General features: G+C 39.8%; 1 long non-coding RNA gene across 2 annotated transcripts in view; it reads right to left on the bottom strand.

Moving 5' to 3' along the window:
* Positions 1-15,605, bottom strand: part of LOC109455012 (uncharacterized) — a 46,118-nt gene extending 30,513 nt beyond the window's left edge. For both annotated transcript variants that reach the window (XR_012493418.2, XR_012493417.2), the window contains exons 1-4: positions 15,369-15,605; positions 11,494-11,565; positions 9,664-9,744; positions 3,231-3,303 (exon numbers count right to left, since the gene is read on the bottom strand). This is a non-coding gene — a long non-coding RNA (uncharacterized LOC109455012). The remainder of the gene's footprint in view (positions 1-3,230; positions 3,304-9,663; positions 9,745-11,493; positions 11,566-15,368) is intronic.
* Positions 15,606-15,855: the final 250 nt, after the last annotated feature.

Here is a 15,855-nt window from a genome sequence, read left to right as displayed (position 1 = left end):
GCTATAGGATCGGCTAAACTTCTTAATGTAACCCCAGTAATACAAGCAGGACCACTGATCCAGGAACTTGTGATTCACATCTATTACCAAAACAGAAGAATTAGAAGGATAGGTTAGAAGAATAGATGGATAAGGAGGCTGAAGATTCTTTCATTCAACAAATGGTAACACTACCATTTCTTGTTGCTTGGGACACAAATGCAGCTTCCTTCCTCCTCAGAGCTCACACCTGGCTTAAATTTTAAAACTTTTAAAGTAGGGAAATAAAGGGGAAAAAATAACTTCAAAATCAGGACAAGGAAATCAAAAAGCATTTTACATTTCCTCATTCAATGCTAGAATTTCCCCCCAGCTTTACTGAGATATAAATGCTCGATTTTTAAAAATCACTGTGTTGTTTTGTTTTGTTTTTTTAAATCACATGCCAGTGTTAGTACAGAGAGAATTCCAACAATATGTTTGTGTATTTAACCTCAGATTCTATTAAAGAGCTAGAACAAACGGATTTAAATCAGTGATATTTGAGCTGAAGGCTTGAAGTTCATTATCAGTCTGTCTGAAAATGATTTGGTTGCTCTCTGGGGTTCTTGATTTTTATTTGCATGTGTTTCTGCCCAGCTTGCTGCTACAAAGGTCGGGAAGAGGAAAGACTGCACAGCCCCAGTGCTTTCATTCTTGACAAATAGCTGAGTTGGCTCCCGGGACAGGCTCCTGATCCTAGAATACTGTGGGCTTGTGGAGCCAGTCATCACAGAAACAACGGCGCTGCAGTTTCAAACGCCAAATTCAATGTCATCTTTTTGTTTTCATTTCATAGCCAACCAACAGGCAGCAAAACAAAAACACTTCTTGCCTGCTATTTTCAACCCTTTCTTAGCAAGCCCTTAGAAGAATGTATGGCAGGCGTTTCTGCTCTGTCTGGAAAAACAGCAGTGCAGAAGACTACAAAAGGTTTCACTCCCTTTTTAACCTTTATTGAGCAGAAAAGAGCAATTTGAAAATGCTGTCACTAGGGAGTAGAGAGTTACCTCCTTGGCTGCCTTTGTCAGGAGAGACCCCGCCACATGACAATGTTCAAATAGTATCGAGAGGTGCAGTTTAGCATGCCTTTCATGGAAACACACATTTAAATACTGTAGAGTTTTGATTTATGGTCCTAGGGACACTCATAGCCAAAAAGATGGTGCAGCCTTGGTTAAGAGGTATTTATATGCTCTAAGGAGTCCACTCGTGGGCCAACTGCTAAATGGCTCCAACAGTTCAGAAATAAAAGACTAAAATGTCATCAGCACCCACATGGATTATTCCTCTTAGCCATAATGCTGCAGGTGGTACAAATAATATATTAGGTTGGCTGTTACTTTAAGAAAAATGTCACACATGTTGAGAAGGAAAAAAAGGCCCTCATAAAATAGTATAATCGAATCTGAGAAGCTAATAACACAAGATGTTTGCACTCAGCTTTTCTTAGTATAATTTGCAATACCCATTGGCAATATGAACTTAGTCACACCTACTACTTCTCTCCTTTTGATAAATGTAATGGCTACCTAGTTTTGAAAAAGCTAAATCTTAGGTAATGCTGAACCTCAGATAATAATAGAGGTATTTTATCCTGCTTTGCCAACGATGACTAGAAAGAGATGAGGTAAATGGGGGGTGGAATGTTGAATGAGGAAAGCACCCTGGAGGCCCGGTGTAGGTGAATCCAAACCCTGGGTTCACAGGCGAACACTGCATCTGACTAGCTGATTGCAATATTGGCTTCCTGACAGCAGTTGGACTAGTTGTTTTTCCTCCAGTAGACATGAAAAAAGATCGATATAGGTCAGAGAGCTGACTTACACCTTCTAGAAGACTTCAGCTTGGCTGTTAGTAAACTGGAAATCGGGTTAACCACATTTGTTAAATGACCGGTCAATTCAATCTCTCTCTTGTTCTCATCCAGAATGAGGCACCCATTGAACATTTTTGACCAACTTTTCCAGGAGATGACTTGTATGGATGTGAGTGCAGCTCTGAACAAAGCTCATGACAAGCTGCTGTCTCTGGGAGACAACTATAAATCTCATAAGCCTTGTGATCCATCTGTGTCTTTCGCAGTATGTTACACCCAGTAGAGCTGCTTCATAAGTGTGTGTTATGAATCAAGTCTGCCCATAGCCCACTTATCCCACCTGCTCAAAATATATATACAAACAAAAAGCATAAATAATGAGTCCATGTAAAGCCCAGACAATCTGTGTCTATATTTCCACAATATCAAGCACCTGGATGTCTGGAAACTTCTGGATGGTTGTCTGCACTACTCTATTTTTCTCTATTTAAGGATAAAAAATAGAGAGATTGTATGCAGAGATCCTGAAGGCAAAACATGATTTACCAACCCTATGGTCCTATTGTCCCTACTGCTCTCTAAACAAATTCCTCTTTATGAAAGATGTAGCAAGATATGGATCTGCCACGTAGGACATTTCGCCAAACTTGACAATGAGACGCAGAGTACTGCTGTATATTGATGCTGTTCTCCCCCATTCATTCATTCACCCTCCCCACCCCCTTCTCTCTCTTCCATAAGACTTTAGAATTGGTAGCTCTCTGATTCACTCTCATATGATTCCAAGAGATCCAAGGCCCCAGCCTCATCAGGAATTCCAGGGTGGCAGAGTTACTGGAGTTACAGCCCCTGTTCCCGGGAATTTTCCTTTCGCGTCTCCCCAGATCTGCCCACAGCCGCACCAGTAACTCTGGAGAGGGCTCCTCAGCAAAGCAGCCCTCTCCCCATCACCAGGCCCGAAGCCATTCTGGGGAACAAGATGACAATATAGTGAGAATACAAAAGACTGCACTGTGTGCCCTTCTGTCTACCCATTATTGTGAGCAGAGGTCACTTGGGGCTGTGCATTCTCTGCATATCAGGAAGTCTGCAATCAGGGGAAATTGTTGCTTTTTTATTTCCAAGGACATGAGAAAATTTAGAGTGGTATATTTTGAGGAGCTTTCTTGTTTGGGGTTTATTTTTTTTTCTCCTCCCCTTCATAGAAGAGCTTAGCACAGGCTTTTGAACTTGAGACTAGGAGGTAGATAAGAACAATTTCCCAGCACAGAAACTGCAGGTCCGGGGTTTGGTGTTTGTATTTCTTCATTTGCTACACATGCTTTATCAAGATCTTTGACAAATATTCTGACACTTTGACTTTCTCTATTGGTTTCATACTAACAGACGGTACCTTAGATCCAGGAAGAAGGAGGAGCCATCTGGCAAATTAAATGTTTGTCATGTTCAAATAGTTCTGTGGGTAACTGGAAAGGAAAAGAAAGAATTTGGTTAAGCAAGTGATTTGAATGTATAAGAAGATAACCACAACAAGTCCACTAACAATTATTACACATGCACTGCTGTCCAGATTGAAATTCAATTAATATTTATTGAGTGCAGGCGTTTTCACATACAGTGTCTCGCTTTGTGTTAAAGCACTATTTACTGAACTAGCTTGTTCTTAATCACTACCAGAGTAATCCCTTTCTGTCATAAACCAGGATTAATTTGCATTCCTCATTTCTCTCCTCTCATCTTGCTTGCTTGAGATCCAGTGAGGCACATTCTGGTGACGTCCAATATTATTTTTCTGTCGTATGAATAAGACGTATGTGTGCCTGAAGAGGAATATCGAATGAAACGATCTGACACCCATTCACAACTTGCTGTTTGCCAGTCACCGTGCTAGACCCTTTAACAGCATGATCTTATTTAATGCTGGCACCAGCCCAAAGTAGTAGGTGCTAGAATGCTAAAATGATGCTAGAATGAACTCCAATTTACAGTTGAAAGCACTGAGGCATAGAGAAGTTAAATTAGTTGCACAACCACACAGCTAGTAAGCGGGAAAGCTAAGATTCAAAGTTGGAATCATGCTTTTTTTGCCCACCACATGATAGCCAAAATTCTAAGATGGCATCTATGATCTTAGCTCCCCAGTGTTATGCCATGATTAAGTTAAATGACAAAGGTGACAGATGTCACCCCCTTGATTATGTCACATCTTATGGCAAGGTGGGAGGGATTTTGCAAATGCAACGAAGGTCCCAGATCAGTTGGGACTTGAACTAATCAAAAGGGAGATTATCCTGGCTGGGCCTGACTGAATCAGCTGGGTAGCCTTTGAAAGAGGGCTTAGGCCTTCTCTGAGCCATGGAGATTCTCTCCTGATGACCTTGCAGAAGCAAGCCATCATGTGTTCTACAGATTCAATGTTGCCAACACCACATGAGAGTGGAAGGAGACCGAGATTTGAGATGAAGACGCAGTCCCAGCCAACACTGTCATTGCCGCGTTGAGAGACCCTGAGCCAAGGATCCAGCTAAGCCATTCCCAGACTCCTAATGGATGAGAACTGTGCGATAATAAATGTGTTGCTTTAAGCCACTACATTTGTGATAATTTGTTATGCATCAACAGAAAATTAAGCCAACAAGTATACAAACTGTTTGGTAACACATGTAAAACAATAAAAAGTTTGAGCACATGAATATATAAGAATGTAGCATGTATTTATAAATTATACATATGAACTACTGCACCAAGATTATCCCAAAATACAACATTAGACACACACATACACATACAAACTGGAAATTACAAAGGGTAACCATTGTTCTTAGGCATATTCCTCTTCCACCACTGAAATTCTCCCTGCTGTAGAAATCATAACAAGTACTGAAACTGTAATCTTAGTTATCCCCTCCCAAATGGACTAAAACATGTCCAAAATAAAAGGAATATGCAGGCTTTTGGGGAACCTGACCATAGCACGTCTAGGGGGCATTAACGGAAGGATACACATTCAGCCTTTTCATGGGACCAAAAAAAGATGTGTGCTTGCTTTGAGACCCGAGACATTCAAAAGTCACCCTCATCACTGCCTACTCAGGCCAGAATCAGAGCCGGGTGTCTCGCATCCATCAGTCAATCAGCAAGGGTTAGTGATCGCCTAGGGCTACACAGCTCCGCTTTCAGGAAGGCAAGACTACTAGTTCAGACAGGGCACCTTTGGGCAACAGATAAAAAATGCCTTCCATCCTTGTGCTCTATTCTTCAAACTTTCCCATTACACATAGTTCAGGGTTTTGATTTTTATTTTTTACTTTAATCTCCAGATTTTTATTTTCCCTGCTTATGCAAGATATTTCATTAGAAATTATATCACATAAGAAGTTTAGTTTACATTCCATGCCAGTTCATTGTGGGACTTTTTATGAGTCTACACATTCCATGCTGTGCTTCAGTTCTCCTTCGGAAAATAGCTTTGTCTATATCAGAGGCAGCAAACCTTTACTGAAATGGGCCACCAAGTAAATATTTTCTGTTTTGCAGGCGATACAGTCTCTGTCACCGCTACCCAACCCTGGCACTGAACATACAAGGAGCCACAGACAAGCCACAATGAACGAGTGTGTGAAACTTTATGGACACTGAAATTTGAATTTCATAATTTTTACATGCCAAGAAATAGTTTTCTTCTTTTGTTTCTCATTTACAAATATAAATACCATTCTTAGCTCTCAGGCTGAGGAAAACAGGTAGCTGATCATGTATGGTCCTCGGGCCAGAGTTTGCTGACTCCCGTGTGTTGAGAGATATTATCTGAGTTAATGAATTAATCATTGTAAAAGATTTTCCTTTTTTTGAAATGCAAGTTCTATGGATGAAAAAGAAGTATATAGATAAGTATTAAATTAGCAAAGATGTCTTTATAGGGATCAGGTTTGCAAATCATTCCAGATCTTCAAAGAGGGGACTGATTTTACTTTTGCTAATGAAACAGGTTCTATATGTGCATTTCATTCTACACAATAAAGTCAGTGAACTGGGATGCATCTTGTGGTTTTTACAACTGAAGGCTCAGGTAGAAGGTTAAAATGACCATACAGTCCTTTACACTATCTGGCTTACACATATCAGTATGTATGAGAAAAGGGCCATGTGATGGCAAATCCTTAGATGTGATTGGTGGCAATCAGCCAAGATAATCAAGCCAGCAATGACTGGGCCATATCCAGAACTCTGTCAATTTAAGATAATCATGGGTAAACTCAAATGTCCAGTTTTTCCATGTCCTCATTCTTTGCTTTGAACACAAAATATACAGTTTTAGTCTCAGGTACAGCTGACTGTAGTGTCATGCTGGCATTATGTTATAAAACCAACAAATATAACTTTTAAAGACATAAAAGTCTAGGTGCTAATATTTGCATATTCTTGGGAAAGGCATTTCCTGAGCCAATGGGAAACATGGCAGCGGCAATCCCATTTTCCGGAGTCTAAATTCTTAGGCACAAAATTACGAGGTGTGATCAAAAGATACAATGAATGCTGCTGCCGAGTGCCATCCAATGGAAAGGCAGGAATCTTCAATATGGAAGTGGCGTGTCGAACCTAAGTAACAGTGTGTGACAAGTTTCAACTTGTTTGGTGCAGTCGGATGTGAGATACGGTTGAGAGAAGGTGTGCTTTAAACTGTGCTGTAAATCATGGATCACGAACAATGCATTAACATGAAATGGGCAAATTGTTTCATCCTCCATCATGACAATGCTCCATGTCACACATCACTTCTGGAATGGCAATTTCTGTCATATAAAAACATTATGGTGTGTCCTCATCCACCTTATTCACCGGATCTGACACCATGCAATTTCTGGCTCTTCCCTAAAGTCAAAGTAACCATGAAAGGTAAACGTTTTGAATTGATTGAGGACATTGAGGCAGCCACGACAGCATAACTAAAGACTCACAAAAGAGGACTTCCAGAACTGCTTCAGAAAGTGGCAAGAACGATGGGATAAATATGTTTGAAGAGAGGGGGAGTATTTTGAGGGGATTCATGGCAATGTGTTTTTTACTGTAATAATTTTTAATTTAAACATTCACTGTAGTTTTTATGACACCTCATACTATACCCATATTTTTGCCTTTTACAAACCTCAAAAGAAAAAGGAAGGAAAAAAGGAAAGGAGGAGAAGTATGAATTATTTTCCTAGAACTAGATGGGAAAATGTTCTCATGGTTTTGTGTTGGTTGTCCGGTGGGGCTATCAGGGATTTGCTTGGATATATTATTTCTATGCCATTGTATCCACTACAGTGTAACATGGTGATGGATAATAAAAAATCAGGGGTATCCACTTGGGCGGTCTGGCAAGAATTCAGTTTAAAGTAAATATAAGCTCTCTGGAGATATCTACCATTGGGAGTGTTCTTTTTAAAGCTCATTGTTTGTTTTAATCCAATGGGGGAAAAAAGACAAAAACTGAGGAGTAACATCTATAAAGAGAAAGTACAAATATTAAGACTTGCAAATGGAAAAAGACAGTCAGGGAATGGACTGAAGGCCAAGTTCAACTTTTAGATCATCCTGGTGAAATCGCTATTAAAGTGAAGGATTAAAGCCCACCTCAGTGCAACACCTTAGTTTAACTCAGTAAGTCTTAATGAAAAATCTATTAGTATGTGTCCTTATTGTGTTTTCAAATACAGCTTTCCTATTTACATGACTACACACACACACGGAAGATACAGACAAGTGCAAAAGAGAATATTTAACCATTAATAACCAAACCCACCACCTATAACTAATGCCTTCAGTTTTTAAGGAGAGCTTGTATTAGGGGCTTATATTCATTATTTTTTAAAAAAACCTCCAAGCTTTTAAAACTAGAAGAGTCAAGTAAGGTTAATAACCCAACATCTAACTATAGAGCTATGGAAACTCTAATCTAGAAAGGTCATGACCAAGACCACCCAGATTTTCACATGTCCAATCACGATAAGAAATCAGTCTTCTAACTCGTAGTTTAGTTCATAAAGGGCAAAATATTTCAGGCAATCACTCTAGGCAAGAATCAAAATGTGTCCTCAGCCCTGGAAGAGCTGTGATTTACAAAATACCAGCTTCCTGACAAAATGAGGCCTTGACGCCGAAAAGAATTAGTGTTCCTTAAGGTTTGCAGCTCTCTAATTACAGAGAGAATCTTTAGACTTACCCCCAGAGGTTTTAATATTGTTACCATAATTTATAGCTGTTCTTTAATTTTAATAGTCAAATGAAAGTTTTAATTATAAGCAAGCAGGTCTTCATATGGAAAGATAGCACTGCTGGCTCACCTTCGAGAGAACATGCACTTTCAATTATTTTCTGGGGGTCGGGGGAACCACAGTGAGTATTTACCCATGGTGATTCAAACTATACATTTGCACAAGATCTCTCTAGACAAAGCTAGGACAGAGACTATGGCTTTGGAATCAACAGAGCTAACAAACCCACGTCAAATTTATAGTCTTGATTTTAACTGCTTTATACACTAAACAGCCTGCCACATACTACTACAAGTAGAAGACAGGAATGATGAATATTGAATAATTCAAATCTATGTTGCATACTTAAAACAAATCTATGTTACATACTTGGTATCCAATTAAAAGATGTTACCTTTTGGGTTTTTGGTTTAATTTCTTTCAATAAATGTTATATTGGAATAATTTTGTATTTATAGAAAAGTTGCAAAAATAGGACAAAGTTCCCATTATTTCACACCCAATTTCCCCCATTGTTAACATCTTACATCAGCAGAGTCCATTTGTCACAACTAAGAAACTAACAGTGGTATGTTACTATTAACTAAACTCAAGACTTGACTTCAATTTCACCAGTTTTTCCATTAAATGTCCTCTTTCTGTCTCAGAATTTAATCCAGGATACCACATTGCATTTAGTCATCATGTCTCCTTAATCTGCTCTGGGCTGTGACAGTCTCTTCATCTTTCCATATTTTCTCATGACCTTGACAACTTTTCGTATTGCCAGTCAGGAATTTTGTAGATGTCCCTCAGTTTGGGTTTGCTGAGGTTTTTCTCACTAGACCTGGGCTGTTGTTGTTGTTGTTGTTGTTATTATTGGGGTTTTTTTGGTAGGAGGTACAGTACCCTTCTTACCACAACATATCGGAGGGTACCTGACATCTACATGACATCACTGGCGATGTCACCCTTCATCTCTTAGGTAAGGCGCTGTCTGCCAGGTTTCTCCATTATAATGTTAATGTTTTTCCCTTCCCTGTCCACATTCTAGTCTTTGGAAGCGTGGCACTAACTCTAGCCACCCTCAAGTGTGTATGAGGGGTGGGGGGGGAGGGATTAATCTCCCCTTCCTGGAGGGAGGAGTATTTCAATACATAATTTGGAATTATTCTTTAAGGAAAAGGTGCCTCTTTTCACCCAGGATGTTATCTTTTAATGCCCAAAGCATGGTGACAAGGCAAATTTTCCTTTGGAGCAAATGTCTTTTGAAATTCAGTAATCCATCAGAGATATTAATGAAAGTCAATTATTGCCAGACACTGAACTCTACATTCTTTCAGGGAAATTTCACTTAGCCATCTAGATGAAAGCAGACATTTCATTGTCTGATTAGCAATGAACTTTAGAGAGGATAAGAATGAGTTAAGGCAAAAAGAAGTGAGGAGGGTGGAAAGGAGAAGGAAAAAGGGTCAGGCCCGATGAAGTGCCTAGCTGCTGGTACAATCAGTTATCAACTGCCATGAGACATTAAGTCCACTCAGTAGGAGGAAACTCCCTCCAGGGCAGTAGCTGTACAGGTCAACTTACCTAGAGACAGGTTTTTGCTGGTTATTAGTCCACTAACCAATGGTCATTTTGCTTTATGCATTTGAGTTCTTAATCTCTGACCTGTAACAAAAAACAGTTTAGTTGGGCAGCAAGCTAACACTGTAGATAAGCTTTTACCTGAAATGTTTAAATAATTCTAATTAATTACATACCTACATACCATGGACATACAACTTTCACTTTGTTTACCAGGCCCTTTCATTGATTGGGAAAATGTTTTCTGATCTACAACAGTTTGGTCGATGTCTTGGTTCTGTTGTCTAGGGACCTCTCCTCCCCCCCCCCCCACCCCATTTTGTGGTTGTTGCCCTCCTCTCTATTTCTTATGTGTTCCTTCAGGGAATTTTATAGATTTATTAGATTTTTCACCAGAGCTTTGCTACCCTGAGGGTCTCTGCAAATCCTGTTTCCTTTTACCCTTGTGGAAAACATAGGTCCCTCTGTACGATTGCTTCTACTCAACAAACTCCCTTTCTCTTCTACTGTATTCACACACCTCCAACCCTCCCAACCCTTCCCGTTAGAACTTTCTGACTTTTGGCACCTACAGTTCGAGTTACTTCCACATGTGGGAAGTGGTTCTAGAGTTCTGTTTTAAATCCATATGTGCTACAGTTGGAGGAAACCCTGTGATCTGGAGAGGGAAAGACTGGGGTCTTGGCTAAATCCCACCCAGAGAACCATCTGGCTGAAAAGAAAACAAATCAGTCTCTGGAGTGATGCCTCGTTTCCTCCCTTTGAAACATCCCTATGTGATGCATGATATAGGATCAAAAGAGCCACTACACTTAACGTTTATGGTCAGCAATGTAATAATTATGCAAACTTTGATTCAGTTAGATTGGAATACATCTTCATCCTCTAAACATGGCAAATGGCTAAGAAGCTGACTTATTATTTATGGTCAGTGGATAGAGAAACAAAGCAGACAGAGCAAGGTAGAAGCTGTAGAGATGAGAGGCCAACTAATGATACTAACAATTTAAAATAATGTTTTAGTTAATGAACATGAGTTCTGAATCTAGTTGCCAAAATGTAGAAATGCAGACCACATGTTGAGCCATACCAATGAGTAAACATCAGCATAATTCAGACCATGGGAAAATTTACAAGTCAATATCCCAGGTACTTCAAAAGAAATATTGTAAGGAAAAAGAAGGGCTAGAGGGGAAGCTATAGATGAAAAACCACAAGTTTTTAAAAAAATGAATTAAAGACTAAATTTGTGTTTAGTAAGAACAGAGAATCTAGGGAGGCACACCTAGATGAACAAACCATAAGGAAACAAAAGCAAACTATTGGTATAAAAGTAGGGGAGTGGTTAATTTGGGGGTGTTAAGGGTAGAATGGGGCCCATGTAGGGTTCCTGGGTTAGGTAGCAAAGTTCTATTTCTGACCTGGATGATGGTTACAAGAGTAGGATGCTTGCCTTATGCATGAAGCTACACATTTTTTCTTTACTTTTTAATTTTACAATAAAAAGGTTAAAGTGCTTTTAATTAGTTACCAGTAATTAAAACTTGGGAGGTTGCACATTTAAAAATCCATATTTCTGCCTTCTCTTGAAAAATCACAAGATTTGGTAATACTGGGTCCATGTTTCCTTACGGTAACTGGCTGGACCTGAGAAAGGGCTGCTTCCCCTCTCACTAAAACTTGGCCTCTCTAGGCATTTATGTGCCCTGCTGGGCACCTGTAGACCCATAAATTTGTGACCAGAGGTGGAGGAAATTTGCTCTATCCTATGCCTTTCATTGGCAAGTTTCCTATATGTAGTACATAAATTCTATAGAAAATAATTCAACTTACATTTCTCAAGCACATACTCCAGAGCTCCATGCTGGGACCTGTTCTGTCCCTCCCAGTCCAGGAGCCTCCAATCTAGTGAGAAAAATAGAGGTCAAAATGAATCTGAGTGAGGATCTAGGGCGACTTCTTGGAGGATGTGAAATGACTTGTGCCTTGGAAGATGACTAGGATGAGGATGGGGCATGTAGGGCAGAAAGAGCTTAACACAAAGAAGGAAAGACCTGAACCCGGAACAGAGCTGGAGGTTTGTAGAGCAGAACGTTTGGATTAGATTTCAGTACCGGTAAATAATGAATGTGAGTGATGAGAAACAAGATGTTGTTGACTTGTCATGTGACTTGAACAACAGTGATGCCATTGAAAAACAGAGAACAAATTTTATAGACAGGATGACTTTAAGCACCAATCATGTGAAAATGTCTAGCCACATGGCGCTGACAGAGACAGAGTCAGATGGAGACCAAGGGAGTCAGAGAATCACTACCTAACCAAAGCCTTGGGGAAAGGAAGAGTATAGATGAGGAAGAGTGTAAGGTCAAGTTTAATTCCGTGGACAAACCAACACTTAAAGGACAGTTGAAGAAGTAGAGCCAGAGTAAAAGATATGAGTGAAGAGAAGCGGAAAAATCAGGACAAGGAGAAACTCTGGAAGACAACCAAAAAGTGACAGGTGGATGACAGAGGTGGATTTGCAGGATGAGGGAGGACAGATCTTGTCTACTTGGGTAATTAGATAAAAAAAGGGAAATCTGTACATCCATGAGAGTTAGCTATTTTTCCCCCTAACTAAGCAATGTCGTTTATTGTTAATGCTAATTTTCTTTAAATTTAAAGATAATTGCACTGATATTTTAGATGCATCTTTACATTCTGATTTATATTTTTAATTCATTTTGATGGGTTATCTTTTACATTCTATGTTAATAGAGGTGTAAAGTCCTCAAGAGGAGTTGAGAAGAGATGACCAGTAGCCACCATTTTATAGCATTTCCGCTATAGAGATACATACAGTAGACACAAGTAACCCCAAGAGCATAGATCATAGAAAAATAATTAGGCAGTGATGAGTTATGAATATTTATCACCTTTATTGTAATATATTTCATTGTAAATTTATATAATTTAATTTTTAATAGTGGCTGTGTTTAACAGCCAGCTCTCAAATTTCTGGAAAATTTAACAAGCGGCTCTTGCCACTGATACCACTGTTAGGAAACATCCAGAATGATTCACATAAAACTGTTAACAGTGGCTACCTCTGGAACATGAGTTGGAGGTTAAGGGAATTTTTTCATTTTTAATTCATTCAATTCTATACTGTTTGATTTATTTTAAATAAATAGATATGTATTATTCTTATAATGATCTTTAAAGTTTAAAAATACCATGTTAGAAAGATGACTTAACTACCAGTTGTGTAAGGAGAAGGGAGATAAAAAATATTTATATTTGCTTGTGCATATATAGTGGAAGATAAGCAAGAAAGTATTAAAAAGCAGCACCTAATGGGAGCAATGGAAACTGGTTGAATGGGAGTATACTTCTATTGTTTTAATATTTGAACTATATAAATGTATCATGTATTCAAAAAATTTTAATAATTTAAAACACATTTAAAAGGTCAACTGCCACTCCCCCTACAAAAAAGAAGAAAAACGTTTATTATATGATTACATGCTGGAGATTCTGCCTCTTTTGAGGATATGTTCCCATTGAAATGATAGACTTTTTCCTGGTTTCCATATACTACCTGGCCAGGGTGTCTTTAACATGACTCTGGCAGTGAGTCATTGCTCAGGTATGCAGCTGCGTTAGCACTGGCCTCCAGCCTCAGGTAGGATAGGGTACAATGGTTACAAGCAAACAGCAGTATTTGGATGAAGACATTTTTTCCAGGTAGAAAATGGACAAGAGCCAGATATCCTTGAAGCTCTATTTTTTATTCCTCTCGCACTAGTGTTGGGAAGGTGTGTTTGACCAGTAGAACAGGTGGTATTTGTTTAAGGCTTGCTGAAACGCAGACACCTGACCCAAGTCAAATGAGCACTTCTAAAGCCACTTCTCGGTTCTCAGAGGAAGAGCAGAAGCCGGCTTCCTGCGGTACAGCTGCAGAAGCGACAGTGCTAAAGGCCGCACCTTGCTATTCCAGCTGTGTCCGGCTTTCCTCTATAACGCACATCCGTTGTCTATCAGGAACCTGAGGAGGATCCACCTCTGCCATCCTTCAACACTTCAAGACTTTGCTGGAGCCATGCAGAACCAAAAACAATTTCTCTGCCAGATCATGAATATTTGCAGTTGATCAAAATTAACGTTCAAGATCTAATTTGAAGCGAATGTGAATGTGATGAACACATATGCATCTGTATTCCTTTTGAAAATCACAGCCATAACATGGGAGAATGTTGGTTGCAAACAAGCCCTAAGCTGACTCTTAAAGAGGAAATGACAGCACAGGCCATGTGTCGGCCATATCTCAAAAGGGCCTTTGAAAATATTCCTTATAACATGGCTCCTCTATAAGGGTGACTAGTCTAGCAGAACAAGCCCACAGGCCTGCTTTTATTTTTAATACTGTTAGCATATTAATTCTGAAATTGCATTCATTGGTTTATCCATATAAGGAGGAACACACAAAAATAATCACATTAGAAGGAATGATAAGAGTTAAAAATTCACCTTTTTGTTCACATCACAAAAATAATTGATTCAGGCAAGAATCATCAATAAATGCCAAAACTATTTGATGAAAGTTTGATGGGGAACAGGTGAGGTGAGTTTCAAACAATTTCCCCACAGATTACTTATTCATTACAAAGGGGAAAATGACAGTTTTATGGTACAGACACCTGGTGGCAAACACGTAAACAAGTGATCAAAGTCATCATCAATGAATGGGACAAAGTGACATAATGTGCCTCCTAGGTGAGGCACCGAGAAGGACACAACATGCCGTTCAGGGTATTCCTACCTCAAATTATCTGATTTAATCATGAAAAAGCATCAGGCAAACCCAAACTAAGAGAACTTCTAAAAGCAGCTGGTCTGTATTCTTCCAAAATGTGATGGTCTTGAAAGACAAAGAACAGTAGAGGGATTGTTTCAGATTAAAGTGACATGACAACTGAATGCAATGTGTGTTCCTGGAGTGGATTCCCAGTGAGGAGGAAGAAAGCTGTGGTAAAAGACACTAACGGAACTAGCAAAATTTAAATGTGGACTTTATATTAGATAATAGTAGCATTGTATTGATGTTAAATTGCCTGCATTTGATCATTGTACTGCGGTTATGTAAGAGAATGTCCTTATTATAAAAGCGACCATCTATGGAGCACCTAGAATGTAGCAGGTGCACATAATTCGTTCAACCCTCACAGCTAGCCCACATGTTAGGGCCATTCCCTCCCCCACTTTGCAGATGAGAAAACTAAAGCTCAGAGAAGTTATGAAGTGTATGCAAGGTTGCACAGCTAACAGGAAGCTGACCAGGAACAGGTGACAAGTTCAGTGATGAGAGCATGGAAGTGTGTCATTCTGTCTGTCAGCCTGGAAGCTGGGACGAAGGGATGGAAAATTTAGGCTCCTGGAGTGGACCCGGGACTCGGGTGTGCAGAGTGACTTCAGCAGGGCATGACGGAAGGAGAGTTAAAGTCTACGTGAGTCGTTCATTAGGCGTGGAAGCCAGACTGAGAAAAGAAAGGAAATGAGGTGGTGGGGAGGCAGGAAGTGGGGGAATGGATGTCTTGATAAATGTGATTCTGACTCACACTGAGAAAAACGTTTTAGATCACAGGCCAGTAAACACACACACACACACACACACTCCCACGTAAATAACTGAAACAGAAGTTTGAGTAAACAAGACTTACACTTACCATGCAGGCGAGTCTGGTCATTCCCGTTCTGTTTCTCTTTAGTGATTTGTTTTGGCTTCTTTTGTTGTTGTTTTGTTTTGTTTTGAATTCTGGCAAGAATCAACTAAATTGATTTCCTGAAACTGGAAGGGGACACCGCCTGTGGTTTGAAAACCACGCTCTAGGGTGTGGCCCCAGCGAGGTGGCACTGGGGTCAGGGAGTAAAGGTTAGAATGGCAGTCAGTGGTCTGGTTTGGAGCCGTCTCCCTCAGCCTTCTTTCCCTAGCTAAGCCTCGGCCCCTCACAGTTTTGTTCACCTGGTCCCGTGACCTAAAGCCCTAACTACCCTCCCACTCTAATGAAGCCTTAATTGGAATCGCATGTGGTAGAAAGCATGGGATCGGGGGCCCAAGTCACACCTGTCAAGCCAAATGCTGGAGAAATTCTGAACATACATAGAGGTCAACATACATAGATGTCAGCTTCCAGGAGAGGAGAGAGAAAACAA

Source organism: Rhinolophus sinicus, chromosome 18, assembly GCF_057876585.1.
Source record: "Rhinolophus sinicus isolate RSI-liver-muscle chromosome 18, RSI-T2T, whole genome shotgun sequence".
Lineage (NCBI taxonomy): Eukaryota > Metazoa > Chordata > Mammalia > Chiroptera > Rhinolophidae > Rhinolophus > Rhinolophus sinicus.
This window is presented reverse-complemented; position numbering and strand designations above follow the sequence as displayed.